Source organism: Apodemus sylvaticus, chromosome 1, assembly GCF_947179515.1.
Source record: "Apodemus sylvaticus chromosome 1, mApoSyl1.1, whole genome shotgun sequence".
Lineage (NCBI taxonomy): Eukaryota > Metazoa > Chordata > Mammalia > Rodentia > Muridae > Apodemus > Apodemus sylvaticus.
Window position 1 is genome coordinate 152,749,663 of NC_067472.1, and position 22,576 is coordinate 152,772,238.

The following is a 22,576-nucleotide window of genomic DNA, read 5'->3' on the forward strand; positions in this document are numbered from 1 at the left end:
TAGACTTTCTAGCGACTAACAAGTACTTTGCCTACTCTGCCTGATAACATGGTCTAGGGCAAGACACCTCCTTTTGATCTTGTGCCTTGCATACTTTTGTATTAAGGACAGAATTGTCAGGCACCCAGAAGATAAGGAATCTGGGCCCAAGAATTGGCCTTTAGCACTATTGCAGTCTTGATTTTGAGGCCAAAACAAAAATAGCTGTTGCACCAAAATACGGTAATGAATTTTGAAATATATGTCAGTGGTTTCAGGATTCTCAGAAGATCTGACATGAATTCTATCCATCCAGTGTTGATATACTTAGAGACAAATTTTTAAGATTGCATGGGAAATGTAGCCAATTACAGTGGAATATTTCAGACACTGTTTGAATGTTGAATACTCTGGTGGTCTACAGGAATACTCCTGTAATCCTTTGTCTTGCAGACTGCAAAAAGGCAAATCAACAGGCTTGGAAATAGAGAGAGGCCCGTGCAATTCAAGTAATTATGAGCATATTTCAGGTCAGTTTCCAGCAGGTATACAGACTGCCCCCTTGTCATTGGCATCATGGCACTTTGGTGCACTTTACTGGAAACAGGAGATTTGCAGACCAGTGTCTCAAAGAATTGAGTTCAGGGCTCTTGAGTGTGAAGGAACACTTTTATATGTGCATTGGCATGAATGTTTTTTTGCATCTTGCTTTTGTTTTGGCACATTCTGAGAGGCATCCTTGGAAATGTCACAGTGAATATCCCTGAATTCTGCTCAACCCAATGTCCTTGATCTACCTTCCTGTCTGGAGATTGTCTCAAATCTTGAGAGCCAGGGATTATAGAACTGCTTATCTTTTTGACATTTTGATTTGACTCTGAAAAAACCATAGAAAGTCTATCATTTCATTGCATTGAATATTCAATGGGTCACCAGAGATCATGTTCGCCTCAATTGATACCTATTATCAGTGACATTTTCAAGGATGAATAATGATTCGGAAAGCAGGCTGCACATGTGCCTCTTAGATGTGCTGATACAAACTGCACCATTTATTGGACTATATCAAAACCATTGGAACTTGCCATTGTGTATGCTAGTGAGGACTTGCTCTGATATCTCTTTTAAGTTGGGTGAGATCATTGCAGGGAAAATGACCAATGGTGAAACCATTAGAGCAACCTCGGTCAGAGAAGACAAAAAAAAAAAAAAAAAAAAAAAAAAAAAAAGCCAAACAACGAGAGAAGAAATGAAAATCCACAACTAAAAATGAGTCTAAAAGAGACAAAGAGGGAGAGAAAGAGGGAGAGAAGAAGAAAGGGTGAGGTAGTGAGTCAGAAACACACACAAAGAGAGAGAGAGAGAGAGAGAGAGAGAGAGAGAGAGAGAGAGCCAGCGAGATGATACAGAGAGAGAGACAGAGAGCATAATAAATCTTGGTCCCTATGAGCTGAAACACTGAACATGTAGAATATTGAAATCTTATTCATGCAAAGACATACTTGTAGAGATCTGATTAGGATTAGAACCTTGACAGAAGAAGTACACCTCTTGGAAACAGATATTGATGGAAAAACATTTTCTGAACATGTCCAGAAATGTCTCTTTTTTGTCTCTTGGCATAGCCCAAGGAAACTTGGGTAGTCATTCTTAGTGAGTTTTCCTTGCTTGATGCTGAGATAAGTGCCTTCATTGCCTTGATAACTTTGTAGAGGTCTCTAGTCGAACAGGTTGATGCACTGGCCATTTTGGAATGTGTTGTATACATGTACAGGAGCACACATATCTTCACCTAGGGCTTTTTGTGAGGTGAAGGCCCAGCAACCACCAGATAGCAAAGGATATACTATGTCCATGTTCAGTTCCAAGAGGAAAAGCATTCCCTGGTGGAAAGTGTTAGACCTGAGGTTAGGGAAGAGCAGGAGTGCTCAGGGTTCATGTGAATTCTGACTATCCAAGAGGACAGAGAAACCCAATCTGTAGTCCTGGATTACCTAGATCCCACTGTAATGGCAGCATGTGCTCTGTGCTGTCTTCCCAGGGTTGCATTCTGATTCCATCATGGGTCATGGATGACACCCAGTGGAAATATCCCCAGAAAATTGGTTGAGTGGTGATGGAACCGTATTGTGTTTGCAGTGAACTGCTTTCCAGTTGCTTCCTTTCATGAGGGCACCTGACGTCAAAGGTAAGGACACATGAATTATTACAAGAACTCAGTATGCTCAGGACTTTGTTGGAGTGCCACAGAGCTGCAGGCCTTGCCTTGTCTCTTGGAGACATGGAGCTGGCTTCAGGCCTCTGAGTGCTCCTGGGTTCTACTTTGGCCTGTTGCATCCTCATAATGTATGGGCAAGATCTAGCATTCTCTTGTTCTCCCTGGGACCGAAGCCCTCCAGAGGACACTGATCCTCTTTTTGCTATGCACTACTGCAGAGAGCTTGGATCGATGATGATTCCCAATAAAACATTCTGTGGGGAGCTGAACAAAATGAGTGAATACTCAATACTTCAAATCACATCGAAACTGAGGTCCAGCACCATAGTTTTAGCAGGTCCTATGGGCATCAGATACAGGCTGCAAATCCACTCATTTGCTCTTGCCTTCCTCTGGATCTGACTAGACTTTCTAGCGACTAACAAGTACTTTGCCTACTCTGCCTGATAACATGGTCTAGGGCAAGACACCTCCTTTTGATCTTGTGCCTTGCATACTTTTGTATTAAGGAGAGAATTGTCAGGCACCAAGAAGATAGGGAACCTGGGCCCAAGAACTGGCCTTTAGCCCTATTGCAGTCTTGATTTTGAGGCCAAAACAAAAATAGCTGTTGCACCAAAATAGGGTAATGAATTTTGAAATATCTGTCAGTGGTTTCAGGATTCTCAGAAGATCTGACATGAATTCAATCCATCCAGTGTTGATATACTTAGAGACAAAGTTTTAAAGATTGCATGAAAAATGTGGCCAAATACAGTGGAGTATTTCAGACATTGTTTGAATGTTGAATACTCTGCTGGTCTACAGGGATACTCCTGTAATCCTTTGTCTTGCAGACTGCAAAAAGACAAATCAACAGGCTTGGAAATAGAGAGAGGCCCGTGCAATTCAAGTAATGATGAGCATATTTCAGGTCAGTTTCCAGCGGGTATACAGACTGCCCCCTTGTCATTGGCATCATGGCACTTTGGCGCACTTTACTGGAAACAGGAGATTTGCAGACCAGTGTCTCAAAGAATTGAGTTCAGGGCTCTTAAGTGTGAAGGAACACTTTTATATGTGCATTGGCATGAATGTTTTTTTGGATCTTGCTTTTGTCTTTGCACATTCTGAGAGGCATCCTTGGATATGTCACAGTTAATATCTGTGAATTCTGCTCAACCCAATATCCTGAATCTACCTTCCTGTCTGGAGATTGTCTCAAATCTTGAGAGCCAGGGTTTATAGAACTGTTTATCTTTTTGACATTTTGATTTGACTCTGAGAGAAAGCCTAGAAAAACTAGCATTACATTGCATTGAATGTTCAATGGGTCACCAGAGACCATGTATGACTCGATTGATACCTATTATCAGTGACATTTTCAAGGATGAATAATGATTCTGAAAGCAGGCTGCACATGCGCCACTTAGATTTGCTGAGACAATTTGCTCCATTTATTGGCCTTTATCAAAACCATTTGGACTTGCCATTGTGTATGCTAGTCAGTGCTTGCTCTGATATCTCTTTTAAGTTGGGTGAGATCATTGCAGGGAAAATGACCAATGGTGAAACCATTAGAGCAACCTCAGTCAGAAGAGACAAAAAAGAAGCCAAACATTGGGAGAAGAAATGAAAATCCACAACTAAAAATGAGTCTAAACGAGACAGAGAGGGAGAGAAAGAGGGAGAGAAGAAGAAAGTGTGAGGAAGTGATTAAGACACACACACAGAGAGAGAGAGAGAGAGAGAGAGAGAGAGAGAGAGAGAGAGAGAGAGAGAGAGAGAGGGAGAGGGAGAGAGAGAGAGAGAGAGAGAGAGAGAGAGAGAGAGAGAGAGAGAGAGCCTGAGAAATGATAGAGAGAGAGAGACAGAGAGCATAATAAATCCTGGTCCCTATGAGCTGAAGCACCGAACATGTAGACTATTGAAATCTTATTCATGCAAAGACACAATTGTAGAGTTCTGTTTAGGATTAGAGTCTTGATGGAAGAAGTTCACCTCTTGGAAACAGATATTGATGGAAAAACATTTTCTGAACATGTCCAGAAATGTCTCTTTTTTGTCTCTTGGCATAGCCCAAGGAAACTTGGATAGTCATTGTTAGTGAGTTTTCCTTGCATGATGCTGGCATAAGTGCCTTCATTGCCTTGATAACTTTGTAGAGGTCTCTAGTTGAACAGGTTGATGCACTGGCCCGTTTGGAATGTGTTGTATACATGTACAGGAGCACACATATCTTCACCTAGGGCTTTTTGTGAGGTGAAAGACCAGCAACCACCAGATAGCAAAGGATATACTATGTCCATGTCCAGTTCCAAGAGGAAAAGCATTCCCAGGTGGAAAGTTTTAGACCTGAAGGCAGGTAAGAGCAGGAGTGGTCAGGGTGCATGTGAATTCTGACTATCCAAGAGGACAGAGAAAGCCAATATGTAGTCCTGGATTACCTAGATCCCACTGTAATGGCAGCATGTGCTCTGTGCTGTCTTCCCAGGGTTGCATTCTGATTCCATCGTGGGACATGGATGACTGCCAGTGGAAATGTCCCCACAAAATTGGCTGAGTAATGATGGAACCGTATTGTGTTTGCAGTGAACTGCTTTCCAGTTGTTTCCTTCCATGAGGGCACCTGACGTAAAAGGTAAGGACACATGAATTATTACAAGAACTCAATATGCTCAGGCCTTTGTTGGAGTGCCACAGAGCTGCCGTCCTTGCCTTGTCTCTTGGAGACATGGAGCTGGCTTCAGTCCTCTGACTGCTCCTGGGTTCTACTTTGGCCTGTTGCATTCTCATAATGTATGGGCAAGATCTAGCAGTCTCTTGTTCTCCCTGGGACCGAAGCCCTTCAGAGGACACTGATCCTCTTTTTGCTATGCACTACTGCAGAGTGCCTGGATCGATGATGATTCCCAATAAAACATTCTGTGGGGAACTGAACAAAATGAGTGAATACTCAATACATCAAATCTCATCGAACCTGAGGTCCAGCAACATAGTTTTAGCAGGTCCTATGGGCATCAGATACAGGCTGCCAATCCACTCATTTGCTCTTGCCTTCCTCTGGATCTGACTAGACTTTCTAGCGACTAACAAGTACTTTGCCTACTCTGCCTGATAACATGGTCTAGGGCAAGACACCTCCTTTTGATCTTGTGCCTTGCATACTTTTGTATTAAGGACAGAATTGTCAGGCACCCAGAAGATAAGGAATCTGGGCCCAAGAATTGGCCTTTAGCACTATTGCAGTCTTGATTTTGAGGCCAAAACAAAAATAGCTGTTGCACCAAAATAGGGTAATGAATTTTGAAATATATGTCAGTGGTTTCAGGATTCTCAGAAGATCTGACATGAATTCTATCCATCCAGTGTTGATATACTTAGAGACAAATTTTTAAGATTGCATGGGAAATGTAGCCAAATACAGTGGAATATTTCAGACACTGTTTGAATGTTGAATACTCTGGTGGTCTACAGGAATACTCCTGTAATCCTTTGTCTTGCAGACTGCAAAAAGGCAAATCAACAGGCTTGGAAATAGAGAGAGGCCAGTGCAATTCAAGTAATGATGAGCATATTTCAGGTCAGTTTCCAGCAGGTATACAGACTGCCCCCTTGTCATTGGCATCATGGCACTTTGGTGCACTTTACTGGAAACAGGAGATTTGCTCACCAGTGTCTCAAAGAATTGAGTTCAGGGCTCTTGAGTGTGAAGGAACACTTTTATATGTGCATTGGCATGAATGTTTTTTTGCATCTTGCTTTTGTTTTGGCAAATTCTGAGGCATCCTTGGAAATGTCACAGTGAATATCCCTGAATTCTGCTCAACCCAATGTCCTTGATCTACCTTCCTGTCTGGAGATTGTCTCAAATCTTGAGAGCCAGGGATTATAGAACTGCTTATCTTTTTGACATTTTGATTTGACTCTGAAAAAAACCATAGAAAGTCTATCATTTCATTGCATTGAATGTTCAATGGGTCACCAGAGATCATGTTCGCCTCAATTGATACCTATTATCAGTGACATTTTCAAGGATGAATAATGATTCGGAAAACAGGCTGCACATGTGCCTCTTAGATGTGCTGATACAAACTGCACCATTTATTGGACTATATCAAAACCATTGGAACTTGCCATTGTGTATGCTAGTGAGGACTTGCTCTGATATCTCTTTTAAGTTGGGTGAGATCATTGCAGGGAAAATGACCAATGGTGAAACCATTAGAGCAACCTCGGTCAGAGAAGACAAAAAAAAAAAAAAAAAAAAAAAAAAAAAAAAGCCAAACAACGAGAGAAGAAATGAAAATCCACAACTAAAAATGAGTCTAAAAGAGACAAAGAGGGAGAGAAAGAGGGAGAGAAGAAGAAAGGGTGAGGTAGTGAGTCAGACACACACACAAAGAGAGAGAGAGAGAGAGAGAGAGAGAGAGAGAGAGAGAGAGAGAGAGAGCCAGCGAGATGATACAGAGAGAGAGACAGAGAGCATAATAAATCTTGGTCCCTATGAGCTGAAACACCGAACATGTAGAATATTGAAATCTTATTCATGCAAAGACATACTTGTAGAGATCTGATTAGGATTAGAACCTTGACAGAAGAAGTACACCTCTTGGAAACAGATATTGATGGAAAAACATTTTCTGAACATGTCCAGAAATGTCTCTTTTTTGTCTCTTGGCATAGCCCAAGGAAACTTGGATAGTCATTCTTAGTGAGTTTTCCTGGCTTGATGCTGAGATAAGTGCCTTCATTGCCTTGATAACTTTGTAGAGGTCTCTAGTCGAACAGGTTGATGCACTGGCCATTTTGGAATGTGTTGTATACATGTACAGGAGCACACATATCTTCACCTAGGGCTCTTTGTGAAGTGAAGGCCCAGCATCCACCAGATAGCAAAGGATATACTATGTCCATGTTCAGTTCCAAGAGGAAAAGCATTCCCTGGTGGAAAGTGTTAGACCTGAGGGTAGGGAAGAGCAGGAGTGCTCAGGGTTCATGTGAATTCTGACTATCCAAGAGGACAGAGAAACCCAATCTGTAGTCCTGGATTACCTAGATCCCACTGTAATGGCAGCATGTGCTCTGTGCTGTCTTCCCAGGGTTGCATTCTGATTCCATCATGGGACATGGATGACACCCAGTGGAAATGTCCCCAGAAAATTGGCTGAGTGGTGATGGAACCGTATTGTGTTTGCAGTGAACTGCTTTCCAGTTGCTTCCTTTCATGAGGGCACCTGACGTAAAAGCTAAGGACACATGAATTATTACAAGAACTCAGTATGCTCAGGACTTTGTTGGAGTGCCACAGAGCTGCAGGCCTTGCCTTGTCTCTTGGAGACCTGGAGCTGGCTTCAGGCCTCTGAGTGCTCCTGGGTTCTACTTTGGCCTGTTGCATCCTCATAATGTATGGGCAAGATCTAGCATTCTCTTGTTCTCCCTGGGACCGAAGCCCTCCAGAGGACACTGATCCTCTTTTTGCTATGCACTACTGCAGAGTGCTTGGATCGATGATGATTCCCAATAAAACATTCTGTGGGGAGCTGAACAAAATGAGTGAATACTCAATACTTCAAATCTCATCGAAACTGAGGTCCAGCACCATAGTTTTAGCAGGTCCTAGGGTCATCAGATACAGGCTGCAAATCCACTCATTTGCTCTTGCCTTCCTCTGGATCTGACTAGACTTTCTAGCGACTAACAAGTACTTTGCCTACTCTGCCTGATAACATGGTCTAGGGCAAGACACCTCCTTTTGATCTTGTGCCTTGCATACTTTTGTATTAAGGAGAGAATTGTCAGGCACCAAGAAGATAGGGAACCTGGGCCCAAGAACTGGCCTTTAGCCCTATTGCAGTCTTGATTTTGAGGCCAAAACAAAAATAGCTGTTGCACCAAAATAGGGTAATGAATTTTGAAATATCTGTCAGTGGTTTCAGGATTCTCAGAAGATCTGACATGAATTCAATCCATCCAGTGTTGATATACTTAGAGACAAAGTTTTAAAGATTGCATGAAAAATGTGGCCAAATACAGTGGATTATTTCAGACATTGTTTGAATGTTGAATACTCTGCTGGTCTACAGGGATACTCCTGTAATCCTTTGTCTTGCAGACTGCAAAAAGACAAATCAACAGGCTTGGAAATAGAGAGAGGCCCGTGCAATTGAAGTAATGATGAGCATATTTCAGGTCAGTTTCCAGCGGGTATACAGACTGCCCCCTTGTCATTGGCATCATGGCACTTTGGTGCACTTTACTGGAAACAGGAGATTTGCAGACCAGTGTCTCAAAGAATTGAGTTCAGGGCTCTTAAGTGTGAAGGAACACTTTTATATGTGCATTGGCATGAATGTTTTTTTGGATCTTGCTTTTGTCTTTGCACATTCTGAGAGGCATCCTTGGAAATGTCACAGTTAATATCTGTGAATTCTGCTCAACCCAATGTCCTGGATCTACCTTCCTGTCTGGAGATTGTCTCAAATCTTGAGAGCCAGGGTTTATAGAACTGTTTATCTTTTTGACATTTTGATTTGACTCTGAGAGAAAGCCTAGAAAAACTAGCATTACATTGCATTGAATGTTCAATGGGTCACCAGAGACCATGTATGACTCGATTGATACCTATTATCAGTGACATTTTCAAGGATGAATAATGATTCTGAAAGCAGGCTGCACATGCGCCACTTAGATGTGCTGAGACAATTTGCTCCATTTATTGGCATTTATCAAAACCATTTGGACTTGCCATTGTGCATGCTAGTCAGTGCTTGCTCTGATATCTCTTTTAAGTTGGGTGAGATCATTGCAGGGAAAATGACCAATGGTGAAACCATTAGAGCAACCTCAGTCAGAAGAGACAAAAAAGAAGCCAAACATTGGGAGAAGAAATGAAAATCCACAACTAAAAATGAGTCTAAACGAGACAGAGAGGGAGAGAAAGAGGGAGAGAAGAAGAAAGTGTGAGGTAGTGATTCAGACACACACACACACACACACAGAGAGAGAGAGAGAGAGAGAGAGAGAGAGAGAGAGAGAGAGAGAGCCTGAGAAATGATAAAGAGAGAGAGACAGAGAGCATAATAAATCCTGGTCCCTATGAGCTGAAGCACCGAACATGTAGACTATTGAAATCTTATTCATGCAAAGACACAATTGTAGAGTTCTGTTTAGGATTAGAGTCTTGATGGAAGAAGTTCACCTCTTGGAAACAGATATTGATGGAAAAACATTTTCTGAACATGTCCAGAAATGTCTCTTTTTTGTCTCTTGGCATAGCCCAAGGAAACTTGGATAGTCATTGTTAGTGAGTTTTCCTTGCATGATGCTGGCATAAGTGCCTTCATTGCCTTGATAACTTTGTAGAGGTCTCTAGTTGAACAGGTTGATGCACTGGCCCGTTTGGAATGTGTTGTATACATGTACAGGAGCACACATATCTTCACCTAGGGCTTTTTGTGAGGTGAAAGCCCAGCAACCACCAGATAGCAAAGGATATACTATGTCCATGTCCAGTTCCAAGAGGAAAAGCATTCCCAGGTGGAAAGTTTTAGACCTGAAGGTAGGGAAGAGCAGGAGTGCTCAGGGTGCATGTGAATTCTGACTATCCAAGAGGACAGAGAAAGCCAATATGTAGTCCTGGATTACCTAGATCCCACTGTAATGGCAGCATGTGCTCTGTGCTGTCTTCCCAGGGTTGCATTCTGATTCCATCGTGGGACATAGATGACTCCCAGTGGAAATGTCCCCACAAAATTGGCTGAGTAATGATGGAACCGTATTGTGTTTGCAGTGAACTGCTTTCCAGTTGTTTCCTTCCATGAGGGCACCTGACGTAAAAGGTAAGGACACATGAATTATTACAAGAACTCAATATGCTCAGGCCTTTGTTGGAGTGCCACAGAGCTGCCGTCCTTGCCTTGTCTCTTGGAGACATGGAGCTGGCTTCAGTCCTCTGACTGCTCCTGGGTTCTACTTTGGCCTGTTGCATCCTCATAATGTATGGGCAAGATCTAGCAGTCTCTTGTTCTCCCTGGGACCGAAGCCCTCCAGAGGACACTGATCCTCTTTTTGCTATGCACTACTGCAGAGTGCTTGGATCGATGATGATTCCCAATGAAACATTCTGTGGGGAGCTGAACAAAATGAGTGAATACTCAATACATCAAATCTCATCGAAACTGAGGTCCAGCACCATAGTTTTAGCAGGTCCTATGGGCATCAGATACAGGCTGCCAATCCACTCATTTGCTCTTGCCTTCCTCTGGATCTGACTAGACTTTCTAGCGACTAACAAGTACTTTGCCTACTCTGCTTGATAACATGGTCTAGGGCAAGACACCTCCTTTTGATCTTGTGCCTTGCATACTTTTGTATTAAGGACAGAATTGTCAGGCACCCAGAAGATAAGGAATCTGGGCCCAAGAATTGGCCTTTAGCACTATTGCAGTCTTGATTTTGAGGCCAAAACAAAAATAGCTGTTGCACCAAAATACGGTAATGAATTTTGAAATATATTTCAGTGGTTTCAGGATTCTCAGAAGATCTGACATGAATTCTAACCATCCAGTGTTTATATACTTAGAGACAAATTTTTAAGATTGCATGGGAAATGTAGCCAAATACAGTGGAATATTTCAGACACTGTTTGAATGTTGAATACTCTGGTGGTCTACAGGAATACTCCTGTAATCCTTTGTCTTGCAGACTGCAAAAAGGCAAATCAACAGGCTTGGAAATAGAGAGAGGCCCGTGCAATTCAAGTAATGATGAGCATATTTCAGGTCAGTTTCCAGCAGGTATACAGACTGCCCCCTTGTCATTGGCATCATGGCACTTTGGTGCACTTTACTGGAAACAGGAGATTTGCAGACCAGTGTCTCAAAGAATTGAGTTCAGGGCTCTTGAGTGTGAAGGAACACTTTTATATGTGCATTGGCATGAATGTTTTTTTGCATCTTGCTTTTGTTTTGGCACATTCTGAGAGGCATCCTTGGAAATGTCACAGTGAATATCCCTGAATTCTGCTCAACCCAATGTCCTTGATCTACCTTCCTGTCTGGAGATTGTCTCAAATCTTGAGAGCCAGGGATAATAGAACTGCTTATCTTTTTGACATTTTGATTTGACTCTGAAAAAAACCATAGAAAGTCTATCATTTCATTGCATTGAATGTTCAATGGGTCACCAGAGATCATGTTCGCCTCAATTGATACCTATTATCTGTGACATTTTCAAGGATGAATAATGATTCGGAAAGCAGGCTGCACGTGTGCCTCTTAGATGTGCTGATACAAACTGCACCATTTATTGGACTATATCAAAACCATTGGAACTTGCCATTGTGTATGCTAGTGAGGACTTGCTCTGATATCTCTTTTAAGTTGGGTCAGATCATTGCAGGGAAAATGACCAATGGTGAAACCATTAGAGCAACCTCGGTCAGAGAAGACAAAAAAAAAAAAAAAAAAAGCCAAACAACGAGAGAAGAAATGAAAATCCACAACTAAAAATGAGTCTAAAAGAGACAAAGAGGGAGAGAAAGAGGGAGAGAAGAAGAAAGGGTGAGGTAGTGAGTCAGACACACACACAAAGAGAGAGAGAGAGAGAGAGAGAGAGAGAGAGAGAGAGAGAGAGCGAAATGATACAGAGAGAGAGACAGAGAGCATAATAAATCTTGGTCCCTATGAGCTGAAACACCGAACATGTAGAATATTGAAATCTTATTCATGCAAAGACATACTTGTAGAGATCTGATTAGGATTAGAGCCTTGACAGAAGAAGTACACCTCATGGAAACAGATATTGATGGAAAAACATTTTCTGAACATGTCCAGAAATGTCTCTTTTTTGTCCCTTGGCATAGCCCAAGGAAACTTGGATAGTCATTCTTAGTGAGTTTTCCTGGCTTGATGCTGAGATAAGTGCCTTCATTGCCTTGATAACTTTGTAGAGGTCTCTAGTCGAACAGGTTGATGCACTGGCCATTTTGGAATGTGTTGTATACATGTACAGGAGCACACATATCTTCACCTAGGGCTTTTTGTGAGGTGAAGGCCCAGCAAGCACCAGATAGCAAAGGATATACTATGTCCATGTTCAGTTCCAAGAGGAAAAGCATTCCCTGGTGGAAAGTGTTAGACCTGAGGGTAGGGAAGAGCAGGAGTGCTCAGGGTTCATGTGAATTCTGACTATCCAAGAGGACAGAGAAACCCAATCTGTAGTCCTGGATTACCTAGATCCCACTGTAATGGCAGCATGTGCTCTGTGCTGTCTTCCCAGGGTTGCATTCTGATTCCATCATGGGACATGGATGACACCCAGTGGAAATGTCCCCAGAAAATTGGCTGAGTGGTGGTGGAACCGTATTGTGTTTGCAGTGAACTGCTTTCCAGTTGCTTCCTTTCATGAGGGCACCTGACGTAAAAGCTAAGGACACATGAATTATTACAAGAACTCAGTATGCTCAGGACTTTGTTGGAGTGCCACAGAGCTGCAGGCCTTGCCTTGTCTCTTGGAGACATGGAGCTGGCTTCAGGCCTCTGAGTGCTCCTGGGTTCTACTTTGGCCTGTTGCATCCTCATAATGTATGGGCAAGATCTAGCATTCTCTTGTTCTCCCTGGGACCGAAGCCCTCCAGAGGACACTGATCCTCTTTTTGCTATGCACTACTGCAGAGTGCTTGGATCGATGATGATTCCCAATAAAACATTCTGTGGGGAGCTGAACAAAATGAGTGAATACTCAGTACTTCAAATCTCATCGAAACTGAGGTCCAGCACCATAGTTTTAGCAGGTCCTATGGGCATCAGATACAGGCTGCAAATCCACTCATTTGCTCTTGCCTTCCTCTGGATCTGACTAGACTTTCTAGCGACTAAAAGTACTTTGCCTACTCTGCCTGATAACATGGTCTAGGGCAAGACACCTCCTTTTGATCTTGTGCCTTGCATACTTTTGTATTAAGGAGAGAATTGTCAGGCACCCAGAAGATAGGGAACCTGGGCCCAAGAACTGGCCTTTAGCCCTATTGCAGTCTTGATTTTGAGGCCAAAACAAAAATAGCTGTTGCACCAAAATAGGGTAATGAATTTTGAAATATCTGTCAGTGGTTTCAGGATTCTCAGAAGATCTGACATGAATTCAATCCATCCAGTGTTGATATACTTAGAGACAAAGTTTTAAAGATTGCATGAAAAATGTGGCCAAATACAGTGGAGTATTTCAGACATTGTTTGAATGTTGAATACTCTGCTGGTCTTCAGGGATACTCCTGTAATCCTTTGTCTTGCAGACTGCAAAAAGACAAATCAACAGGCTTGGAAATAGAGAGAGGCCCGTGCAATTCAAGTAATGATGAGCATATTTCAGGTCAGTTTCCAGCGGGTATACAGACTGCCCCCTTGTCATTGGCATCATGGCACTTTGGCGCACTTTACTGGAAACAGGAGATTTGCAGACCAGTGTCTCAAAGAATTGAGTTCAGGGCTCTTAAGTGTGAAGGAACACTTTTATATGTGCATTGGCATGAATGTTTTTTTGGATCTTGCTTTTGTCTTTGCACATTCTGAGAGGCATCCTTGGAAATGTCACAGTTAATATCTGTGAATTCTGCTCAACCCAATGTCCTGGATCTACCTTCCTGTCTGGAGATTGTCTCAAATCTTGAGAGCCAGGGTTTATAGAACTGTTTATCTTTTTGACATTTTGATTTGACTCTGAGAGAAAGCCTAGAAAAACTAGCATTACATTGCATTGAATGTTCAATGGGTCACCAGAGACCATGTATGACTCGATTGATACCTATTATCAGTGACATTTTCAAGGATGAATAATGATTCTGAAAGCAGGCTGCACATGCGCCACTTAGATGTGCTGAGACAATTTGCTCCATTTATTGGCATTTATCAAAACCATTTGGACTTGCCATTGTGTATGCTAGTCAGTGCTTGCTCTGATATCTCTTTTAAGTTGGGTAAGATCATTGCAGGGAAAATGACCAATGGTGAAACCATTAGAGCAACCTCAGTCAGAAGAGACAAAAAAGAAGCCAAACATTGGGAGAAGAAATGAAAATCCACAACTAAAAATGAGTCTAAACGAGACAGAGAGGGAGAGAAAGAGGGAGAGAAGAAGAAAGTGTGAGGTAGTGATTCAGACACACACACACACACACACACACACACAGAGAGAGAGAGAGAGAGAGAGAGAGAGAGAGAGAGAGAGAGAGAGAGAGAGAGAGAGAGAGAAAGCCTGAGAAATGATAGAGAGAGAGAGACAGAGAGCATAATAAATCCTGGTCCCTATGAGCTGAAGCACCGAACATGTAGACTATTGAAATCTTATTCATGCAAAGACACAATTGTAGAGTTCTGTTTAGGATTAGAGTCTTGATGGAAGAAGTTCACCTCTTGGAAACAGATATTGATGGAAAAACATTTTCTGAACATGTCCAGAAATGTCTCTTTTTTGTCTCTTGGCATAGCCCAAGGAAACTTGGATAGTCATTGTTAGTGAGTTTTCCTTGCATGATGCTGGCATAAGTGCCTTCATTGCCTTGATAACTTTGTAGAGGTCTCTAGTTGAACAGGTTGATGCACTGGCCCGTTTGGAATGTGTTGTATACATGTACAGGAGCACACATATCTTCACCTAGGGCTTTTTGTGAGGTGAAAGCCCAGCAACCACCAGATAGCAAAGGATATACTATGTCCATGTCCAGTTCCAAGAGGAAAAGCATTCCCAGGTGGAAAGTTTTAGACCTGAAGGTAGGGAAGAGCAGGAGTGCTCAGGGTGCATGTGAATTCTGACTATCCAAGAGGACAGAGAAAGCCAATATGTAGTCCTGGATTACCTAGATCCCACTGTAATGGCAGCATGTGCTCTGTGCTGTCTTCCCAGGGTTGCATTCTGATTCCATCGTGGGACATAGATGACTCCCAGTGGAAATGTCCCCACAAAATTGGCTGAGTAATGATGGAACCGTATTGTGTTTGCAGTGAACTGCTTTCCAGTTGTTTCCTTCCATGAGGGCACCTGACGTAAAAGGTAAAGACACATGAATTATTACAAGAACTCAATATGCTCAGGCCTTTGTTGGAGTGCTACAGAGCTGCCGTCCTTGCCTTGTCTCTTGGAGACATGGAGCTGGCTTCAGTCCTCTGACTGCTCCTGGGTTCTACTTTGGCCTGTTGCATCCTCATAATGTATGGGCAAGATCTAGCAGTCTCTTGTTCTCCCTGGGACCGAAGCCCTCCAGAGGACACTGATCCTCTTTTTGCTATGCACTACTGCAGAGTGCTTGGATCGATGATGATTCCCAATAAAACATTCTGTGGGGAGCTGAACAAAATGAGTGAATACTCAATACATCAAATCTCATCGAAACTGAGGTCCAGCACCATAGTTTTAGCAGGTCCTATGGGCATCAGATACAGGCTGCCAATCCACTCATTTGCTCTTGCCTTCCTCTGGATCTGACTAGACTTTCTAGCGACTAACAAGTACTTTGCCTACTCTGCCTGATAACATGGTCTAGGGCAAGACACCTCCTTTTGATCTTGTGCCTTGCATACTTTTGTATTAAGGAGAGAATTGTCAGGCACCCAGAAGATAAGGAATCTGGGCCCAAGAATTGGCCTTTAGCACTATTGCAGTCTTGATTTTGAGGCCAAAACAAAAATAGCTGTTGCACCAAAATACGGTAATGAATTTTGAAATATATTTCAGTGGTTTCAGGATTCTCAGAAGATCTGACATGAATTCTAACCATCCAGTGTTTATATACTTAGAGACAAATTTTTAAGATTGCATGGGAAATGTAGCCAAATACAGTGGAATATTTCAGACACTGTTTGAATGTTGAATACTCTGGTGGTCTACAGGAATACTCCTGTAATCCTTTGTCTTGCAGACTGCAAAAAGGCAAATCAACAGGCTTGGAAATAGAGAGAGGCCCGTGCAATTCAAGTAATGATGAGCATATTTCAGGTCAGTTTCCAGCAGGTATACAGACTGCCCCCTTGTCATTGGCATCATGGCACTTTGGTGCACTTTACTGGAAACAGGAGATTTGCAGACCAGTGTCTCAAAGAATTGAGTTCAGGGCTCTTGAGTGTGAAGGAACACTTTTATATGTGCATTGGCATGAATGTTTTTTTGCATCTTGCTTTTGTTTTGGCACATTCTGAGAGGCATCCTTGGAAATGTCACAGTGAATATCCCTGAATTCTGCTCAACCCAATGTCCTTGATCTACCTTCCTGTCTGGAGATTGTCTCAAATCTTGAGAGCCAGGGATTATAGAACTGCTTATCTTTTTGACATTTTGATTTGACTCTGAAAAAAACCATAGAAAGTCTATCATTTCATTGCATTGCATGTTCAATGGGTCACCAGAGATCATGTTCGCCTCAATTGATACCTATTATCAGTGACATTTTCAAGGATGAATAATGATTCGGAAAGCAGGCTGCACGTGTGCCTCTTAGATGTGCTGATACAAACTGCACCATTTATTGGACTATATCAAAACCATTGGAACTTGCCATTGTGTATGCTAGTGAGGACTTGCTCTGATATCTCTTTTAAGTTGGGTGAGATCATTGCAGGGAAAATTGACCAATGGTGAAACCATTAGAGCAACCTCGGTCAGAGAAGATTAAAAAAAAAAAAAAAAAAGCCAAACAACGAGAGAAGAAATGAAAATCCACAACTAAAAATGAGTCTAAAAGAGACAAAGAGGGAGAGAAAGAGGGAGAGAAGAAGAAAGGGTGAGGTAGTGAGTCAGACACACACACAAAGAGAGAGAGAGAGAGAGAGAGAGAGAGAGAGAGAGAGAGAGAGAGAGAGAGAGCCAGCGAGATGATACAGAGAGAGAGAGACAGAGAGCATAATAAATCTTGGTCCCTATGAGCTGAAACACCGAACATGTAGAATATTGAAATCTTATTCATGCAAAGACATACTTGTAGAGATCTGATTAGGATTAGAGCCTTGACAGAAGAAGTACACCTCTTGGAAACAGATATTGATGGAAAAACATTTTCTGAACATGTCCAGAAATGTCTCTTTTTTGTCTCTTGGCGTAGCCCAAGGAAACTTGGATAGTCATTCTTAGTGAGTTTTCCTTGCTTGATGCTGAGATAAGTGCCTTCATTGCCTTGATAACTTTGTAGAGGTCTCTAGTCAAACAGGTTGATGCACTGGCCATTTTGGAATGTGTTGTATACATGTACAGGAGCACACATATCTTCACCTAGGGCTTTTTGTGAGGTGAAGGCCCAGCAACCACCAGATAGCAAAGGATATACTATGTCCATGTTCAGTTCCAAGAGGAAAAGCATTCCCTGGTGGAAAGTGTTAGACCTGAGGGTAGGGAAGAGCAGGAGTGCTCAGAGTTCATGTGAATTCTGACTATCCAAGAGGACAGAGAAACCCAATCTGTAGTCCTGGATTACCTAGATCCCACTGTAATGGCAGCATGTGCTCTGTGCTGTCTTCCCAGGGTTGCATTCTGATTCCATCATGGGACATGGATGACACCCAGTGGAAATGTCCCCAGAAAATTGGCTGAGTGGTGATGGAACCGTATTGTGTTTGCAGTGAACTGCTTTCCAGTTGCTTCCTTTCATGAGGGCACCTGACGTAAAAGGTAAGGACACATGAATTATTACAAGAACTCAGTATGCTCAGGACTTTGTTGGAGTGCCACAGAGCTGCAGGCCTTGCCTTGTCTCTTGGAGACATGGAGCTGGCTTCAGGCCTCTGAGTGCTCCTGGATTCTACTTTGGCCTGTTGCATCCTCATAATGTATGGGCAAGATCTAGCATTCTCGTGTTCTCCCTGGGACCGAAGCCCTCCAGAGGACACTGATCCTCTTTTTGCTATGCACTACTGCAGAGTGCTTGGATCGATGATGATTCCCAATAAAACATTCTGTGGGGAGCTGAACAAAATGAGTGAATACTCAGTACTTCAAATCTCATCGAAACTGAGGTCCAGCACCATAGTTTTAGCAGGTCCTATGGGCATCAGGTACAGGCTGCAAATCCACTCATTTGCTCTTGCCTTCCTCTGGATCTGACTAGACTTTCTAGCGACTAACAAGTAATTTGCCTACTCTGCCTGATAACATGGTCTAGGGCAAGACACCTCCTTTTGATCTTGTGCCTTGCATACTTTTGTATTAAGGAGAGAATTGTCAGGCACCCAGAAGATAGGGAACCTGGGCCCAAGAACTGGCTTTTAGACCTATTGCAGTCTTGATTTTGAGGCCAAAACAAAAATAGCTGTTGCACCAAAATAGGGTAATGAATTTTGAAATATCTGTCAGTGGTTTCAGGATTCTCAGAAGATCTGACATGAATTCTATCCATCCAGTGTTGATATACTTAGAGACAAAGTTTTAAAGATTGCATGAAAAATGTGGCCAAATACAGTGGAGTATTTCAGACATTGTTAGAATGTTGAATAGTCTGCTGGTCTACAGGGATACTCCTGTAATCCTTTGTCTTGCAGACTGCAAAAAGACAAATCAACAGGCTTGGAAATAAAGAGAGGCCCGTGCAATTCAAGTAATGATGAGCATATTTCAGGTCAGTTTCCATCGGGTATGCAGACTGCCCCCTTGTCATTGGCATCATGGCACTTTGGTGCACTTTACTGGAAACAGGAGATTTGCAGACCAGTGTCTCAAAGAATTGAGTTCAGGGCTCTTAAGTGTGAAGGAACACTTTTATATGTGCATTGGCATGAATGTTTTTTTGGATCTTGCTTTTGTCTTTGCACATTCTGAGAGGCATCCTTGGAAATGTCACAGTTAATATCTGTGAATTCTGCTCAACCCAATGTCCTGGATCTAACTTCCTGTTTGGAGATTGTCTCAAATCTTGAGAGCCAGGGTTTATAGAACTGTTTATCTTTTTGACATTTTGATTTGACTCTGAGAGAAAGCCTAGAAAAACTAGCATTACATTGCATTGAATGTTCAATGGGTCACCAGAGATCATGTATGACTCGATTGATACCTATTATCAGTGACATTTACAAGGATGAATAATGATTCTGAAAGCAGGCTGCACTTGCACCGCATAGATGTGCTGAGACAATTTGCTCCATTTATTGGCCTTTATCAAAACCATTTGGACTTGCCATTGTGTATGCTAGTCAGGGCTTGCTCTGATATCTCTTTTAAGTTGGGTGAGATCATAGCAGGGAAAATAACCAATGCTGAAACCATTAGAGCAACCTCGGTCAGAAGAGACAAAAAAGAAGCCAAACATCGAGAGAAGAAATGAAAATCCACAACTAAAAATGAGTCTAAACGAGACAGAGAGGGAGAGAAAGAGGGAGAGAAGAAGAAAGGGTGAGGTAGTGAGTCAGACACACACACAAAGAGAGAGAGAGAGAGCCAGAGAGATGATAGAGAGAGAGAGACAGAGAGCATAATAAATCCTGGTCCCTATGAGTTGAAGCACCGAATAAGTAGAATATTGAAATCTTATTCATGCAAAGACAGACTTGTAGAGATCTGTTTAGGATTAGAGCCTTGACGGAAAAAGTTCACTTCTTGGAAACAGATATTGATGGAAAAACATTTTCTGAACATGTCCAGAAATGTCTCTTTTTTGTCTCTTGGCATAGCCCAAGGAAACTTGGATAGTCATTGTTACTGAGTTTTCCCTGCATGATGCTGGCATAAGTGCTTTCATTGCCTTGATAACTTTGTAGAGGTCTCTAGTTGAACAGGTTGATGCACTGGCCCGTTTGGAATGTGTTGTATACATGTACAGGAGCACACATATCTTCACCTAGGGCTTTTTGTGAGGTGAAGGCCCAGCAACCACCAGATAGCATAGGCTATACTACGACCATGTCCAGTTCTGAGAGAAAAAGCATTCCCAGGTGGAAAGTGTTAGACCTGAAGGTAGGGAAGAGCAGGAGTGCTCAGGGTGCATGTGAATTCTGACTATCCAAGAGGACAGAGAAACCCAATCTGTAGTCCTGGATTACCTAGACCCCACTGTAATGGCAGCATGTGCTCTGTGCTGTCTTCTTAGGGTGGCATTCTGATTCCATCATGGGACATGGATGACACCCAGTGGAAATGTCCCCACAAAATTGGCTGAGTGGTGATGGAACCATATTCTGTTTGCAGTGAACTGCTTTCCAGTGGCTTCCTTTCATGAGGGCACCTGACGTAAAAGGTAAGGACACATGGATTATTACAAGAACTCAATATGCTCAGGACTTTGTTGGAGTGCCACAGAGCTGAAGGCCTTGCGTTGTCTCTTGGAGACCTGGAGCTGGCTTCAGGCCTCTGAGTGCTCCTGGGTTCTACTTTGGCCTGTTGCATCCTCATAATGTATGGGCATGATCTAGCAGTCTCTTGTTCTCCCTGGGACCGAAGTCCTCCCCAGGACACTGATCCTCTTTATGCTATTCACTACTGCAGAGTGCTTGGATCAATGATGATTTCCAATAAAACATTCTGTGGGGAGCTGAACAAAATGAGTGAATACTCAATACTACAAATCTCATCGAACCTGAGGTCCAGAACCATAGTTTTAGCAGGTCCTATGGGCATCAGATACAGGCTGCCAATCCACTCATTTGCTTTTGCCTTCCTCTGGATCTGACTAGACTTTCTAGTGACTAACAAGTACTTTGCTTACTCTGCCTGATAACATGGTCTAGGGCAAGACACCTCCTTTTGATCTTGTGCCTTGCATACTTTTGTATTAAGGAGAGAATTGTCAGGCACCCAGAAGATAAGGAGCCTGGGCCCAAGAACTGGCCTTTAGTCCTATTGCAGTCTTGATTTTGAGGCCAAAACAAAAACAGCTGTTGCCCCAAAATAGGGTAATGAATTTTGAAATATATGTCAGTGATTTCAGGATTCTCAGAAGATCTGACATGAATTCTATCCATCCAGTGTTGATATACTTAGAGACAAAGTTTTAAAGATTGCATGGGAAATGTAGCCAAATACAGTGGAATATTTCAGACACTGTTTGAATGTTGAATACTCTGCTGGTCTACAGTAATACTCCTGTAATCCTTTGTCTTGCAGACTGCAAAAAGACAAATCAACAGGCTTGGAAATAAAGAGAGGCCCGTGCAATTCAAGTAATGATGAGCATATTTCAGGTCAGTTTCCAGCAGGTATAGAGACTGCCCCCTTGTCACTGGCATCATGGCACTTTGGTGCACTTTACTGGAAACAGGAGATTTGCAGACCAGTGTCTCAAAGAATTGAGTTCAGGGCTCTTGAGTGTGAAGGAACACTTGTATATGTGCATTGGCATGAATGTTTTTTTGGATCTTGCTTTTGTCTTTGCACATTCTGAGAGGCATCCTTGAAAATGTCACAGTTAATATCTGTGAATTCTGCTCAACCCAATGTCCTGGATCTACCTTCCTGTCTGGAGATTGTCTCAAATCTTGAGAGCCAGGGATTATAGAACTGTTTATCTTTTTGACATTTTGATTTGACTCTGAAAGAAAGCCTAGAAAAGCTAGCATTACATTGCATTGAATGTTCAATGGGTCACCAGAGACCATGTATGACTCGATTGATACCTATTATCAGAGACATTTTCAAGGATGAATAATGATTCTGAAAGCAGGCTGCACATGCGACACTTAGATGTGCTGAGACAATTTGCTCCATTTATTGGCCTTTATCAAAACCATTTGGACTTGCCATTGTGTATGCTAGTCAGGGCTTGCTCTGATATCTCTTTTAAGTTGGGTGAGATCATTGCAGGGAAAATGACCAATGGTGAAACCATTAGAGCAATCTCGGTCAGAAGAGACAAAAAGAAGCCAAAATCGAGAGAAGAAATGAAAATCCACAAATAAAAATGAGTCTAAAAGAGACAGAGAGGGAGAGAAAGAGGGAGAGAAGAAGAAAGCGTGAGGTGGTGATTCAGACACACACACAAAGAGAAAGAGAGAGAGCCAGAGAAATGATAGAGAGAGAGAGACAGAGAGCATAATAAATCCTGGTCCCTATGAGCGGAAGCACCGAACATGTAGACTATTGAAATCTTATTCATGCAAAGACACAATTGTAGAGTTCTGTTTAGGATTAGAGCCTTGATGGAAGAAGTTCACCTCTTGGAAACAGATATTGATGGAAAAACATTTTCTGAACATGTCGAGAAATGTCTCTTTTTTGTCTCTTGGCATAGCCCAAGGAAACTTGGATAGTCATTTTTAGTGAGTTTTCCTTGCATGATTCTGGCATAAGTGCCTTCATTGCCTTGATAACTTTGTAGAGGTCTCTAGCTGAACAGGTTGATGCACTGGCCCGTTTGGAATGTGTTGTATACATGTACAGGAGCACACATATCTTCACCTAGGGCTTTTTGTGAGGTGAAGGCCCAGCAACCACCAG

The 22,576-nt window shown here is 42.4% G+C and overlaps 8 non-coding genes across 8 annotated transcripts; all 8 read left to right on the forward strand.

The window, feature by feature from the left end:
* The first annotated feature begins 2,422 nt into the window (after positions 1–2,422).
* Positions 2,423–2,515, forward strand: LOC127676481 (small nucleolar RNA SNORD116). Its single transcript, XR_007975958.1, has one exon. It is a non-coding gene; the product is annotated as a small nucleolar RNA SNORD116 (small nucleolar RNA).
* Positions 2,516–5,072: 2,557 nt separating this feature from the next.
* On the forward strand, positions 5,073–5,165 carry LOC127676491 (small nucleolar RNA SNORD116). The gene has a single exon (XR_007975967.1). It is a non-coding gene; the product is annotated as a small nucleolar RNA SNORD116 (small nucleolar RNA).
* Positions 5,166–7,680: 2,515 nt separating this feature from the next.
* On the forward strand, positions 7,681–7,773 carry LOC127676470 (small nucleolar RNA SNORD116). Its single transcript, XR_007975947.1, has one exon. It is a non-coding gene; the product is annotated as a small nucleolar RNA SNORD116 (small nucleolar RNA).
* Positions 7,774–10,272: 2,499 nt separating this feature from the next.
* Positions 10,273–10,365, forward strand: LOC127676477 (small nucleolar RNA SNORD116). The gene has a single exon (XR_007975954.1). It is a non-coding gene; the product is annotated as a small nucleolar RNA SNORD116 (small nucleolar RNA).
* Positions 10,366–12,859: 2,494 nt separating this feature from the next.
* LOC127676475 (small nucleolar RNA SNORD116) lies at positions 12,860–12,952 on the forward strand. The gene has a single exon (XR_007975952.1). It is a non-coding gene; the product is annotated as a small nucleolar RNA SNORD116 (small nucleolar RNA).
* Positions 12,953–15,478: 2,526 nt separating this feature from the next.
* On the forward strand, positions 15,479–15,571 carry LOC127676472 (small nucleolar RNA SNORD116). The gene has a single exon (XR_007975949.1). It is a non-coding gene; the product is annotated as a small nucleolar RNA SNORD116 (small nucleolar RNA).
* Positions 15,572–18,082: 2,511 nt separating this feature from the next.
* LOC127676476 (small nucleolar RNA SNORD116) lies at positions 18,083–18,175 on the forward strand. Its single transcript, XR_007975953.1, has one exon. It is a non-coding gene; the product is annotated as a small nucleolar RNA SNORD116 (small nucleolar RNA).
* Positions 18,176–20,636: 2,461 nt separating this feature from the next.
* Positions 20,637–20,729, forward strand: LOC127676485 (small nucleolar RNA SNORD116). The gene has a single exon (XR_007975962.1). It is a non-coding gene; the product is annotated as a small nucleolar RNA SNORD116 (small nucleolar RNA).
* The last annotated feature ends 1,847 nt before the right edge of the window (positions 20,730–22,576 follow it).